This window comes from Psammomys obesus, unplaced genomic scaffold (genome assembly GCF_907164565.1).
Source record: "Psammomys obesus unplaced genomic scaffold, mPsaObe1.curated_primary_1811, whole genome shotgun sequence".
Lineage (NCBI taxonomy): Eukaryota > Metazoa > Chordata > Mammalia > Rodentia > Muridae > Psammomys > Psammomys obesus.
In genome coordinates this window covers 20,958,805-20,967,384 of record NW_026585797.1, presented here as the reverse complement: position 1 = coordinate 20,967,384, position 8,580 = coordinate 20,958,805, and the positions used below count along the sequence as shown (strand labels likewise).

The window sequence follows — 8,580 nt, the reverse complement described above, 5'->3', positions numbered from 1 at the left end:
TGTGTGTGTGTGTGTGTGTGTGTGTGTGTGTGTGTGTGTGTGTGTGTATCGGTAATGTCAGGGGAAGAGGCAGATACGTACATATAATCAAGTAACTGTGCTCGTTAGTGTGACATGCGGATATAATTGATGGGGGGGAGGCAGTCTCTGTACAATTTAGTCTGGTGTTTGCCAAAACTCAATATCCCTGGCTTACCTCGTCTTTCCTTCTGAGGACCTTCAGCGCTTGACAGCGGAAACCATTTCAGGAACCGGTGAATGTAATTTGTTTCGAACTACTTCCTTTTTTTGCGGTCAAACCAAGTTTCTCGGCATTTTATGCGGAGACATTAGCAGAGGGTGCGAAGGCTGTTTCCTTTAACTGTGTGCCATGCGCTGCGTGATGAAAACATACAAGATGACCTTTTGTTTCTTACTTGACTGTTGGCATGAGGACATCTTTACCGTTTTGCTGGAAAGTGGGCTGCACCTTGAAACTTTTTCAGGCTCGTTTTATTTCCATGCTGCCGTTTCCCCACACTGAGGCTTCTGCTGGTGGTTTTCTGCCATTCAAACAACTCAAGCGAGGAACTCGCATTCTTCTAAAAGGAAAAAGAAAAAAAAAAAAAAACACCAAAAACAGTGCTTCCATTAAGTGGAAACCGTGCTTCAATACTTTGGCAATTTAATGTTGCAGTTTGGATTTTTTTTTAAATGTATACTGTGGTGTTAATAACTTTTCTTCAACATTTCTACTGGATACCTCACAATTATGAGATACTTTGTAACAAGGGCTATAATTATCTTTGTATCTAGGCTGGGAAAGCCTTCAGTAAGGAGAGAGCTGCTGCGTAGGAAGGCTCTGTGTTAGTTCCAGGGGCTTGGCACAGAGTGACTTAACCTGTTGCTGCTGAGGCTGGCCTAGGTAAAGAAAGTATCCAAACGACACATGGTATCAGAAAAAGCCAGAAGCTCGGGAGGGTGAGGGTGGCTCCCTGTCCTTGTCATTTTTTTTTTTTTTTAAGGTAGGGGGATCGTTAGAGATGCTTCTGAATATTCCAAGAGTCGGATTGCTACATTTGGACTTTCATGGTTTCCGGATTTTGATAATGGTTCATTGGATATAGAAAGACAACTTCTGACGTGCAGAAGTAATCCGAACTGATTGGTTAAACTCATTCCCACTAGGACTCAATAAAAATGAAAACAAATTTATATGTTGCCTGTGGAAATAAGAACAAGCAAATGTCACCTTTCACGTTTCTTAAAAAAATGGGATTAAAAAAAAATGTATTCATGGGAAGCCAAAAGTTCTTACATTGTTTAATAAACAGCATGTAGAATTTAAAAGATGAGGCAGTTTAAAAGTATATTCCACACAGTGTTTCTCTCCCTAAATAGGAGACAGCACAGGCAGTAGTTATCAAGGAAAGTATATTTGGAAACAGAATTTGTGTAAGGGGCAGAAAAACAAATCTGAGAAGAGATGAATTCCTTATGTTATCCAGGAATATGGGGCTTGCGGTTTTAACATGTGTATCTGCTTGACCCCGGACTGAAGGTGGGCTCTGCCTGCCACTGTCTGATACATGCCCAAATTCTCAGAACAGGGATGAGCACTGGCTGAGATGTCCTGCAACAGCAGGCACCCGGCAGGAGCTAAGCTGGTGAGGACTCTGGGAAATGTAGATCAGACTGTGAAGCCTGTGGAATGTCTATGGACCCCAGGAGACTGGTGCAGATTCATGGGCAGTGACAGCAGATCCCAACTGGCACCTGCTTAGGAAGTTGTCGCCCTGACTTGGACACGGATTATGTAGCCTTGGATAAGTTGTTCAGTCTTTCTGGTCCTCCTGATGTCCTCAGCTGCAGCGTGACTTTGGGCTGGAGAACTTTATGGCTACGTGACATGTTCTGGTAAAATCAAGCAGAAGGAAAAATCTGAATGTGGGGTACGTGTATGGCTTGTAAGTGTTAGGGCTGGAGGAGGCAGGGTGTAAGATGGCTGGATGTGGGGAGAGGACAATGGCTGACAGCTGGAAATGAAAGCAATCTAGCCTGGGGCATGCGGTCCATCTTGGTGATCCCAGCTGACAGTAAAATCAAATAACAAATACCAGCTTTCACTCAGTGCTTGATGGTTTTCCATGGGTTTTCACAAATAATAACAATTGATTTTCCTAACAACCTCCCGAGGTAATTAGAGCAGAAAGGTGATAAAGTCCAGCCTGATGCCACAAAACCAGTGAACAGAGTGTACTCTGTTGCCTTTTTGCAGTAATGGAGACAGAGAACAGGCTAAGAATGCCTTGGAAACCTTGAGTAAAGAGGATCAAGAGATAGAGGTGAGCCTGATGTTTGATTTTAGAGGAGGGTTGAATTTTTTAGTGAAAACTGTATATATTCTAGGAGACAAAAGTGTATGATTATGAGGTTGAGAACCTCTGATATGTCCTGGATTCTGACCATTGACTTGAGTCTGATTGCTCCTGTTTCATGCTTCCTCCCTAACTTAACCCTAACCCCAACCGCCCCACTCCCTTTCCTGAGTGGGATTTTCCCTATCGCTGAGTCCTTGACATGACTATTCTAAGAATTCTGTGCTCCCTGGGAAAAAAATGAAATGCCTAAAAACTATTTAAAGGGGAGAATCTTTGGACCAAGGCACTGTTGGTGAAATATGTAGGGCAGTCAGAGAAGAAATTACAACGAAAAAGGAGGAGTGTAGCAGAGTAGGAAGATAGGGAACTGGAGATTTCTTCCTGCAAAACCATGGCTACTCCTGTTCTGAACATCATGTGCCCAGAGGAAGGTCTAGTCACTCTGCCATCACGTCCCTTGGTTTTTTGTTAGTTGTCAAGAATTCATTAGATTATATGCACATGTAAGTAGATCCAGCAATAACAGATTTGCTGTCTGATAAAAATGGTAGTTCTAAAGGCGGATCTTGCTTCAATTGCTGGTGGAACCAGAGATGCACACGGCTTTGGATTCTTTCCCTCCTCATTTCTCAGTTAGGTTTCTCTCTGGATTAGACATATCCTGAGGTCTTTGTATGTGAAGGGAGCAATCGCTGTTAATAGGTCCAAACCTATACTTGAGTTGGGATCCATAAGAAAGAGCGTCCAGGTCCTGTTTATACCTCTTCTGCAGGGTTCTGAGGTGCTGGGCTTCAGTGGCCGCAGCATCAGTGCCCCGTGGATGGCAGAGTGTTCTGTGGTAGCACAGAGAGGATAGGTATAGAAAGGATCTATACCCAGCTCTTTCTGAGCATGTTTTTCTGAGTGAAAACAATGCACTTGTTACTACGTATAATTGCTTTCACCTACACAGAGATATGTACTTTGCCCTTAGGCAAGTCTGGTGCCCAAAGCCATGCAAATTCTAGAAGGCAGAACTTTCAACTTTCACTGCTGGAAGCCCAGCAGTGAAATAATGCTCTTCTGTCTCGACTTTATTGAGAGGAATGTGATTTCCAGAGTAGCACATCATTTATCTGTATATTTGAAGCCATGCACTTTAACAAGTATCTGCAGGCCTTATTTCCAACACATGGATTTCATTTTCAGAAATCCATCTGGAGGTCCTGAGGTTTGAAGAGACTTTCCTGTGGAAATCACAGGGCCGGTGACACTTGAGAAGTGAAGTGGTGAGCTCAGAGCCACTGTTTTCACCACACTATGATGTTTGCTGGAAACGGGCAGGGACAAGCGGTAGACGCAGGTTCTGCGTTAGAACCTTGAGGGGAGCAAAGCTGCAGAAGTCCGAGTTTGTGTGTCAGGAGGAAGGCAGGTCTGTATTCCAAGACATGTGTGTGGAATTTAATGAATCTGAAAGGATCAGACAAAGGAGGCAGGTGGTGCAGGGTGAGGGAGAGGCCAGCTCCAACCGGCTTGCTTAAAAATGAGGCTTGGGGTCATCGGGCATCCTCGGGGCACGTGTAAAAGTATGGGTGCATGTGCATGTGTTTGTGTGCGTGTGTGCATGCATGTACACTTGTATACGCGTGCAAAAGTGGGGAGACCAGAGGTGGACATTGGGTTTCTTCCTCAGTTACTTCTCCACCTTCATATTTTCGACAGTGTCCCTCACTGAATCTGGACTTTACCAATTGCCTAGACTTGCTGTCCAGGTCTCTGCTACCACTCCTGACCCCAGTGCAAGAGTTCCAGATCCATGCTGTTACACCGAGCTTTTTATAGGGTGTACCAGAGATCCAGATTCCAGTCCTTATAAATGCCCAGCAAGTACTGTACTATCGTGTCATCTCCCTAACCCCTAAACTGACTTGGTTTTGGCAAACTACTGATATGACAGATCCCAAGGGCACACTTTAAATCACTATATTATTTAAGCGTCTCAAGAGACTTCCAAAGTGAGAAAACCAAAACTTGGGAGAGATAAATAACCAAGTTAAAATTGTGTGTGTGTGTGTGTGTGTGTGTGTGTGTGTGTGTGTGTGTGAACACTAAATGCCAAAGCCTGGATTCCAACTCTCAGCCCAGTCACCACAGCCTGTGCTGTAAGCAATGTGCAATATTATTTCAGTAGACTTTCTAACATGCCGTCTGAGTGCTGGGCACCAGTGTCATTCAGAGGACACAGGGCAGGGGTTATTCATGCAACGCCACCAAGCATGCATTCTCACAGATGCATCCGACAAGGTACCAAGGTGAGGCTCCAGCAAAGCATTGACATGCATACATTCTTGGTATGGGACTTGGCATAACAGCAAGAGCCACGGATGGGGGCAGGACCGGAAAGATGAACAGGTGGGCAGATCAATAGAACAGCTACAGTTTGATTGTTGATCTGAAAACAGGAACTCGACCATATGGCTCTACTTTAACCATCTTCCTGGGGTAAATCAATAGAATATGGAACGGACATCTCCTCAGAGGGAGAAGGGATTCTAATAGTAGCCAGGCACTGTGTTCAAAGAGAAGCTAATATTTGCAGTGCATTTGCCATGCACCTTAGATATATATGATCTCACTCCATCCTCACTACAGTCCTGGAGAAATGAGAAGAATATATGTTCCTCCCCTTTGAGCCAAGGGATGAAGCTCAGGGAGGTTAATAGTATTTCTCTGAACTCCTAGAGCCAAACAAGAATATCAAGGAGCTGGCACAGAATCCCAAATCTGTCAGAATCTGGACTTCATCCTGGCTTTTCAGGGAGTCACCCTGGTGCTAGCAGGGCGAGGTCAACTTGAAGGGTGAGTGAGAAGTGGGGAGTGCTGAAAGCATCTAGTCATGAATGAAGACTGTTGAGCTGATTCTTAAGACTCGTGAGCATGAGATCAGAGCAGGCCAGGTAAGGAGTCATCCAGCAGGACTGTGCTCGGCTTTGTCAAAGTGCAATTAGGACCCTTCCTTCTGGTATGAAGTTGCTGTCACCATACAGAGTGAATACACTAGCAAGTCGGATGCTTGAAAGGTTAATTTCAGTCACTGCTTTCAGTTACAGACAAGAAACCTGTGCCAATGGCCATGGCCTGAAGCTACCTTCACACATACAGATGTCTTGCTCAGAAAGATGAAAAGTAAGAAATAAGATTGAGGCACGGAGAGGAATAAGATTGAGACACAGAACTCCACCAAAGACATGCTGAGTGTAATAGCATAATCTTAAAGTCCTGCTTGAAAGACTGTACTATGAAATATGAATGACATAATGTCATTATGCAACAAATGCAAAAGGAAGTTTGTATTGGTTTAGAGATGTGGCTAGATGTATGCACAATTCTGTGTGTGTGTGTGTGTAAAAAGAATAATGAGATATATAAAAATAAACTTATTTGTGAATCTCATCAGAAAGTAAGGCTGAAGGAATTTTTCAGAATAACGGAGAGCACAGAGCCAGCTAGTGTTATGAAATACAGGAGAGCATAAAGGCCATGATGATGAAAGGGAATAGGACATCCGAAAGGCAGGTCCTCCTCCAGAGGCTTTCAGAAGGAGGGAGGTAGTGTCACACTGTGCATGAGCAGAGAAGGAAAAAGAGGGTATTTCATGCCCCGCAGCCGGAAATCACCAGGAACTTCCCCGGGGTTTAACAATTATTTATTGTTCATCAAAAGGATGGAGAATGCACACAGGGGAATGGAGGTGTCTCAGTATGAAAGAGTTGGGCATTATGGATACGCTTTTGGCTGGTGTTCAGTGATTGGGAATGGCCTTGCAGTTTGGTGATCCTGTGACTCTGTATCATCACGAAGCTTGTCTGGAAGAGGACAGGCTAGGGAAGGGAAGACTGGAGTTGAGAGAGAAGCAGCAGTTTGGGCATAGGGATGCGGCTCAGTCTGTGAAGTGTGATTCACAAGCATGGCGACCTTAGTTTGTACCCCTGACAACTGTGTGAAAAGGCAGGCCTGACCGATGGCTCCTACAATCTCAGCACAGGGACAGACAGAAGGATCCCCACGGCTTGCTCTGCCCAGCCAGTGGGACCAAATTGGTAAGCCCTGAGTTCAGTGAGAGACCCTGCTTCAAAAGATAAGGAACAAGGCAGTTGAAGACAAGTGGCACTTGCCAACAACCTCTGGCCTAATCACAGACAGACTCTCTCTGTCTGTCTCTCTGTCTCTCTTTGTCTTTCTCTCCTCCCTCTCTCTTACACACACACACACACACACACACACACACACACACACACACACACGAAGTAACGGTCATCAAATGAAGCCAGATTCAGGGGATATTTTGTCACTATTTGGGTCAGACAATGTTCATGTTTTTCTCTCATTAGATTAAGCGTTCCTTGAGGAGAGAGATTGAGTCTCATAACATAGTAAGAGAGCCACATATAAGTAGATGACTGCAACACACTGAACTAAAGCTGTGAGAGAGAATAGTGAAACCTTATGAATCAAAACAATACAAGATTGATTGATTGATTGATTGATTGATTGACTGATTGAGTTGAAGAGTGAACTAATTCTAGAGGTGCCGAGAAGAAGCAATTTCCTTTTTTTTTTTTTTTAAAGAAATCAGCGTCTTTAGGCTGAGATGTGGAGTGAATTAAAAAGTCCTCAGTATTCTATCTAGATAGATATTAATGTCAGAGAAACACATTTTGCCTTTCTTGGTAACGGGGGTCATATAGGCCCAGAGAACATATATATGTGCACACATTTGTAACACAACGATTACTCAATACTTCTGAGGAATTATTTTTGTTTCTAATTGCAAAGCAAAGCACACTCTCAATTAAAACTTTGGAAAACACACTGAGAATTAAAAATCCTGGGAGAAATCTTACTTATAATCTTATGACCCAAAGGCAGCCATAACATTTGGTATTTTCTTCTCCTCACTTTTAATGAGCTTCTTTTTCCATACTTAATATTATAACCTGATCTGCTTGCTTAACCTTATGTGTTAAATACGTTCCAAAATCTGGGCAACTTTAATAATGTCTGTGTAATATTGGGTTACATGGGTATGTCATGGTTTGTTAATCATATGCTTACACTTGGACCTTAAGGCTGTTTCCAAACATTTGGTATTATAAATAGTGCTTTGATGAAAACTTTGTTCGAACAGGAGAATTTTTTTTTTCCTTTTGAGACAGGGTCTAAACTATGTAGCACTGGCTGGAATACAACTCATGAAGTAGAGAAGATATCCACCTGCCTCTGCCCCCAAGTTCTGGGATTGAAGGCATGTGTCATCAGACCTGGCCATTTCTTTAGTTTTAAAACAGTGTTATACACTAATTTGCATTTCATTAGATACAGTGTGTGTGTGTGTGTGTGTGTGTGTATGTGCCTGTGTGTATCTGTACATGCAAGTGCAAGCCTATGAATGGCATGGTACAATATCAGAGCCAGTTCTCTCTTGCCACCTTAGGGGGTCAGGGGTCAAGCTTGGCCCTCAGGTTTAAGCACTTTCACTCACTTACCCACCTTGTTGGCACGTTCACACACACACACACACGTTAATAAATCTTTAAAAATATTTTACCAGATTATTTTTTAAGTAAAATGTGCAGAGTGGTAGTTCCAAAAAGGTTATAAATTTGTAAGACTCTTCATATTTAATAGCTAATTATCATAAAAATGTATAATTGATGTAGCAGAGAAATGCTTTTCACCATGCCCACCCTACATTGATTTCTTTTTGTTTGTGTTTTACCTATACACACACCCACAGATGGACAGATAGATGATAGATATATAGCTATATAGATGATAGATAGATAGATAGATAGATAGATAGATAGATAGATAGATAGAATGCTTTCCCTGATTGGTTGTATATTTCTGTACCACATCTATGCAGTGCCTGAGGAGGATAGAAGAGGACATGGGATCGGATCCCCTGGAACTGGAGTTACAGACAGTTGTGAGCCACCATGTGGATACTAGACACTGAGCCTGCATCCTCTGTAAGAGCAACAAGTGCTCATAACCACTGAGCCATTTCTTCAGCCCCTTGTTTATTGTTTTTAAACAACAACAAAATTCCTCTTGATTTAAAGGTGGCTGCCAGCTCATGCCGATTGCTGATTTCTTTCCTTTATGGCCAAATAGTCTCTTCCAGCATATAGATTAATAAAATACTATGGTGAGATGCATATCCTAAAAATGTTACAGA

The 8,580-nt window shown here is 42.9% G+C and overlaps 1 protein-coding gene across 1 annotated transcript in view; it reads left to right on the top strand.

Moving 5' to 3' along the window:
- Tmem200a (transmembrane protein 200A) overlaps positions 1 to 8,580 on the top strand; it is a 78,109-nt gene that overhangs the window by 573 nt on the left and 68,956 nt on the right. The window lies entirely within an intron of this gene.